Below are 6564 nucleotides of genomic sequence, written 5' to 3' on the forward strand. Positions count from 1 at the left end.
CCCCTCTTGCTTGTGCTTCTAACTTAAATCTAAGTAGCCCCTTCTTTTAAAAAAAATGATTTTCTAATTTGCAGCTATTTAAAAACACTCCCTAACAGAAGTTTCTCGCCAACCAATGAACTTACGGTTTTCCTGTGAAGTCACTCTGACTTTTCTTTTGGAACTCAACCAGCTACCAGGTAGGTCAGGTCCGCTTCTCCCTGCTCCCTGAAGATAAACAAAGGCCCCGAGCCTCGTACTCTCTTTTATCTCTTCCTGAACAGCGGTGTCTCCCACAGGTCCATTTCTCTCTGCTCTCCAAAGGATGAGTTTTAAAGATAAACGAACAAAATATCCACCAATCGACCACTTATCTGCTTTCCTGTGATGTCATACGTCGATATCTGTCAGAAGGCAGCTGGTCTGGGGGACATAGACTGGACAGCTCTTCTAACTGATGCTGACTGCCTCTGGGTCTTCCTTTCTAATAGATAGATTCTCTCATGCCTGTAAAAATTTTGGTCTAACCATCAGCGCCAGGAAGATAAATTATATGGTCAAGGATGTTGCCAAACTGCCAATCAACCATATCGCCATCAAACAACATTGATAATATGATGCTGGAGGTTCAGCTGGAGATTGTTGATAGCTTCATTTATCTAGGCTGTACAATTACCAGCAATTTGTAACTTAATGCTGAAATCAACACACATTGCAAAACCTGCAGCTCCTATGTCCAGGAGAGTGTGGAACAACAGCGACCTGGCCGAGAACATCAAACTGCAAGTCTACCAAGCCTGAGTCGTCAGTGCACTCCTTGACAGTGGTGAGACCTGGACAACAAATGCTAAGCAGGAGAAAAGACTGAACAGTTTCCGCCTTCATTGTCTCAGATGTATCCTTGACATCTCTTGGCAAGTCAAGTCTACTAATTTAGAGATCCTGGAGCAAGCTAATTCCTTCAGCATCCACTCATTACCAAGCCAATGGTGTCTCACATTCATCGGATGGCAGCTGGTCATATACCCAATGGCCTTCTGTATGGTGAACTGGCCACTGGGTCAATACCTGCTGGATGTCCATACCTCCACTACAAAGACACCTGCAAACAAGATATGAGGATGGCAGACATCAACACAGACAACTGGGAGACAGCTGTCAATGGCCATGACCTCTGGAGCCTAACGGTTTGCAGGGACATTGGAAGAGGTGAGGAGAAATGGAAAACTCAGCTGGCTGAGAAGAGGGTCCAGAGGAAACAGGCCAGTGAATCCTGCACCTTTTCAGCCCACTATCTTCATCTGCAGCAAGTGCAGGGAGACTGCCATGTCAGAATGGGGCTTTTGAATCACACCAGACAATGTTTAACACAGACTTGACTACCAAGGTGCAAACCATCATCTCACAAGGTGGAAGGCTACCAAGAAGAGTCATAGTGTAAAGAGCAAAGATGGAGAAGGGTTCCTAAACTCCAAAAGGCAGTTTGGCAACATCCTTGACCATATCATTTATCTTCCTGATGCTGATGGTTAAACCAAAATTTTTACAGACATGAGAGAATCTATCTATTGGAAAGAAAGACCCAGAGGCAGTCAGCATCAGTTAGAAGAGAAGTCCAATCTGTGATCAGTATATTTCCAGCCCAATGAGGAAGGAGGCATTACCAGATCTGGTTTTGGGGAATGAGGTGGGTCAAGTGGATCAAGTGTCAGGAAACCTTTGGGGAACAGTGATCATAGCATCACAGGGGGCAGGATTCTACCCCCATCGTGGGCAAAGTTGACTGGCGGGTGCACACAAGCACACCTCCAATCGGCTATGCGCTCCCTGTGCGGGCGGGCAGGAATCCCTAAATCGAGAGTGCTCTCTTTCGCACATGTGCACGAAAGAGCGCACCCATCTCCCTGAGGCTAAGTGCTGCCTCAGGGAGATTAGCTCTACTCTCAAAAATATTAAAAATAGAAAAAAGAAAAATTCCCTGCCATATCCCATGTGACATTGTCACATGAGTTGGAACATGTCCATAACTTTTACAAAAACTTTAATAAAAATTTTTATAACCTACATGAAACCTTATCCCACCCGTGGATGAGGTTTCATGCTTTTTCTAATTCCCACCGGGGCTCCTGGCCTGTCCGCCAGCCTTAGGGTTGGACGAGCAGGTCCATTAATTAGCTAAATGACTCTGCCGATGGCCTCAATTGGCCTTTGACAGGTCGGTGGGTGCATAGCTGATTTTGCTGCACCCCAGCCTACCGGAAAATTTAAATGACACATGGTGACGTTGGGAGTTCCACCCGAAATCACCACACATCATGTTACACATCAGCGAGCGGGCCCCACCCCCCGACAGGAAAATTCTGCCCAGGGTTTAGGTTAACCATGAAAAAGGACAGGGACCAACTTAAAGTAAAAATACTAAATTAGAGGTGGGCCAATTTCAGTGGGTGGAGAACAGACCTGGCCCAAGTAAACTGGAATCAAACATGGGCAGATAAATCTGTAATTGAACAATGAATTGACTTTAAAGAGTTAGTTTATGTATAGTCGAAGTTCATTCCCACTAGGAGGAAAGGTAGGGCAACCAAAATCAGAGCTTCTTGGATGACAAAAGAGATAGCGAGAAAGATGAAGCAGAAAAAGGAGGCATATGACAGATGTCAACTTGATAATACAAGTGAGAACAAGGCCAAATATAAAATGTTCAGAGGGGGGAAGTGTAAAAGGAAATCAGAGGCAAAGAAAGAATGTGAGAAGAGATTGACAACTAACAAAGAAGTGAATCCAAAAGTCTTCTAGAAATATATAAATAATTAAAAGGTAGTAAGACAAGGGGCGGGATCAATTAGGGACCAAAAAGGGAAACTATGCATGGATGTAGAGGGCATGGACGAGGTACTAAATGAGTACTTTGCATCTGTCCTTACCAAAGGACAAAATGCTGCCAATGCCTGTGAATTAAGTGATAGGTGAGATACTAGCTGGTCTAAAAATTGATAGAGAGGAGGTGTATTTTTCTTTATTCTTTCATGGAATATTGCCATTACAACCAGGATTTGTTGCCATCCCTAATTGCCCCTTGAACTGAGGGCAGTTAAGAGTCATATTGCTGTGGATCTGGAGTCACATGTAGGCTAGGCCAGACCAGGTAAGGATAGCAGCTTTCCTTCCCTAAAGGGCATTAGCAAACCAGATGGGTTTTAACAATAATCCAAGATATTTCTCATGGTCTCTATTACTGAGACTAGCTTTCATTTCCAGATTTATTGAATTCACATTCTATCAGCTGTCAGGGTGGGATTTGAACCCACATCTCAAGACCATTTGCCTGAGCCCCTGGATAACTAGTCCAGGATATTACCACTATGTTACTGTCTCCCCCAAGTATTAGAAAGGCTGACTGTACTTAAAGTCATTAAGTCACCAGGACCAGATAGGATGCATTTGAGGATACTAAGAGAAGTAAGGGAAGACTGGTGAATTGCAAATGTTGCACCCTCATTCAAAAGAGGGTGTAAATATAAATCCAGCAACTACAGGTCAAATAGCTTTCCCACCACTGAAGTTAAACTTTCAGAGGCGATAATCTGTGACAAGATTAAAAGCGACTTGGAGAAGTGTGGATTCATTAGGGTAAACCAGCACAGATTTGTTAAATGTAAACTGTTTAACCAACTTGATTTGAGTTTTTTGATGAGGTAACAGAGATGGGTTGATGAGGACAATGTAATTAACGTGTATACATACTTCCAAAAGGCATTTGATGAACTGTCACACAACAGATTTGCCAGCAAAGTTGAAGTTCATGGAATAAAAAGGAAAGTGGCAATTTGGATACGTAGTTGACTAAATGACAGAGAATAATGATACACTTTCTTTTTGACCTGGAGACAGGTAGACAGCAGGGTTTCACAGAGTTGAGTACTAAGACTACTGCTTTTCTTGATCTTTATTAATGACTTAGGTGTGTAGGGCACAATTTCAAAATTTGCAGATGACTCCAAATTTGAAAGTATTGTGAACTGAGGATAATGATAGACTTCAAGAGGACATAGGCTGGTAGAATGGTGGGGACGTGTGGCGGATGAAATTCAATTCAGGGAAATGTGAAGTGGTGCATTTTGGTACGAAGAATGAGGAGGCAATACAAAAGAAAGGGTACAATTCTAAAAAAAGTGCAGGAACAGAGACCTAGGGGTATATGTGTACAAGCTGTTGAAGGTGACAGGGCAGTCCAGGAAGGTGGTTAAAAAGGCATACAGGATCCCGAGCTTTATAAATAAAGGCATAAGAGTACGAAAGCAAGAAGTTATGATGAACATTTTAAATTTCAGATAAAAGCAAGATATTGCATCTGTTCCAATGATGCCACTTTTCAAAACAGTGCTTCTGACATGTCTTCCTTCTTCCTTAACCGAGGTTTCCCACCCACGGTGGTTGACAGGGCCCTCAGCCTTGTCCGATCCATCTCCCGTGCCTCCGCCCTCACACCTTCCTCTCCCACCCAGAACCATGATAGGGTCCCCCTTTGTCCTCACTTTTCACCCCACCAGCCTCCACATTCAAAGGAACATCCTCCGCCATCTCCGGCAACTCCAGCATGATGCCACCACCAAACACGTCTTCCCTTCACCGCCCCACCGTCAGCATTCCATAAGGACTGTTCCCTCCGGGACACCCTGGTCCACTCCTCCATCACCCCCTAAACCTCAACACCCTCTTACGGCACCTTCCTATGCAATCGCATAAGGTGCAAGACCTGCCCCTTTACTTCCCCCCTCCTCACCGTCCAAGGGCCCAAACGCTCCTTTCAAGTGAAGCAGCACTTCACTTGCACTTCCCTCAATTTGGTTTACTGTATTCGCTGCTCCCAATGCGGTCTCCTCTACATTAGAGACCAAACGCAGACTGGGTGATTGCTTTGCGGAACACCTTCAGTCTGTCCGCAAGCATGACCCAGACCTTCCTGTCGCTTGCCATTTCAGCACTCCCCCTGCTCTCATGACCACGTGTCCGTCCTCGGCCTGCTGCAATGTTCCAGTGAAGCTCAACACAAACTGGAGGAACAGCACCTCATCTTCCGATTAGGCATTTTACAGCCTTCCAGACTTAACATTGAGTTCAACAACTTCAGATCATGAACTCTCCTCCATGCTCACCCCTTTTTTCAAATATTTATTTTTAAATTTATATATATATTTTTCCCCACCTATTTCTATTATTATTTTAAAAATGTATTTCCATTCATTGTTTTATCCCCACCTTTTAGCCTATTTCAATCTTTTCTCCCACACCGTCCCCACTAGGGCCACCTGTCACTTGCTCAGCCTGCTTTCTACTCTTAATGTTACCATTAGCATCTCCTTTAGCCAGTATCACCACCATCAACACCCCTTCGACCTTTTGTTTATGACATCTTTTGCAATCTCTCCTTTGCCTCCACCTATCCAGCTTCACCTGTCCCACCCCCCTTAAACAGTATATACTTCACCACATTTCTACTTCCCTTTAGCTGTGAAGTCATATGGACTCAAAACATTAACTCTGTCTTTCTCTCCGCAGATGCTGTCAGACCAGCTGAGTTTTTCCAGCAATTTTTGTTTTTATTTTAAATTTCAGGTTGGGCTTCAACTGGACTTGTGTGTCCAATCTAGGCAGGATGTGAAGGATTTAGAGAGGGTGCAGAAAAGATTTATAACTGTTTGCAGGGGTGAGGGACTTCATTTACATGGATAAATTGGAGAAGCTGGAGTTGTCCTCATTCAGGAAGGTTGAAAGGAGATTTGACAGATTTGCTCACATCAGGAGGGGCCTAGACAGACAGAAACTGTTCCCGTTGGAAGATGGGTACAGAACCAGAGGACACTGATTTAAGGTAAATAGCAGAAGAACCAAGTTGAGGAAAAACCTTTTAATAGAGTGGTTAGGATCTGGAGTGCACTGAGAGTTCAATGGAGGAAGAGAGAATCAGGCCTTTTAAAAAAGACTTGATTCAGCACCTGAAGAAAACAAATCAGGACTAAGGAAAAAGAGCAGGTGAGTGGGACTAGCTGAATTGCTCTTGCAGAGCCAGCATAGACATGACAGGTTGAATGACCTCCTTGTGCAGTGTAACCACTGTAATCTGAAAAGTTAACTGTTTCTCTCCTGCAGGTTCTGTCTTACCTGTCGAGAAGTTACATCTGCAGTATTTTGCTTTTGTACCATTTATAATTTGTTGACTTACTAAAACTTGTGCAGTCTTGATAAGGTACTCAGAACTGGCGAATGCAAGTTCAATTTCCCACTCTAGTGAATTCTGTATTTCCTCACGTGCAGGGGAAAGAGGAGGAAAACTAAGGTAACAATTCTGGAATTAGATTGTTGGTTTCATGAAGGAACAGCATAGAGAGGATGAAAGATAAGCTGCGTCATGAGGCAGCAGCTTTAGAAAAGGGAATGAAGTTATGTGGATAGCAATACCATATTCTGGACTGCCTGAAAACAGCCAAGCCTTCTGCAGCATAAGTTAGGGCGAAGGGCCAGGACAAGGCTTTGTCAAGTCTCCATGCCTTTCATATCTTTTGAAACACTTCAAATAGACAA

Source organism: Carcharodon carcharias, chromosome 7 (genome assembly GCF_017639515.1).
Source record: "Carcharodon carcharias isolate sCarCar2 chromosome 7, sCarCar2.pri, whole genome shotgun sequence".
Taxonomy (NCBI): Eukaryota; Metazoa; Chordata; class Chondrichthyes; order Lamniformes; family Lamnidae; genus Carcharodon; species Carcharodon carcharias.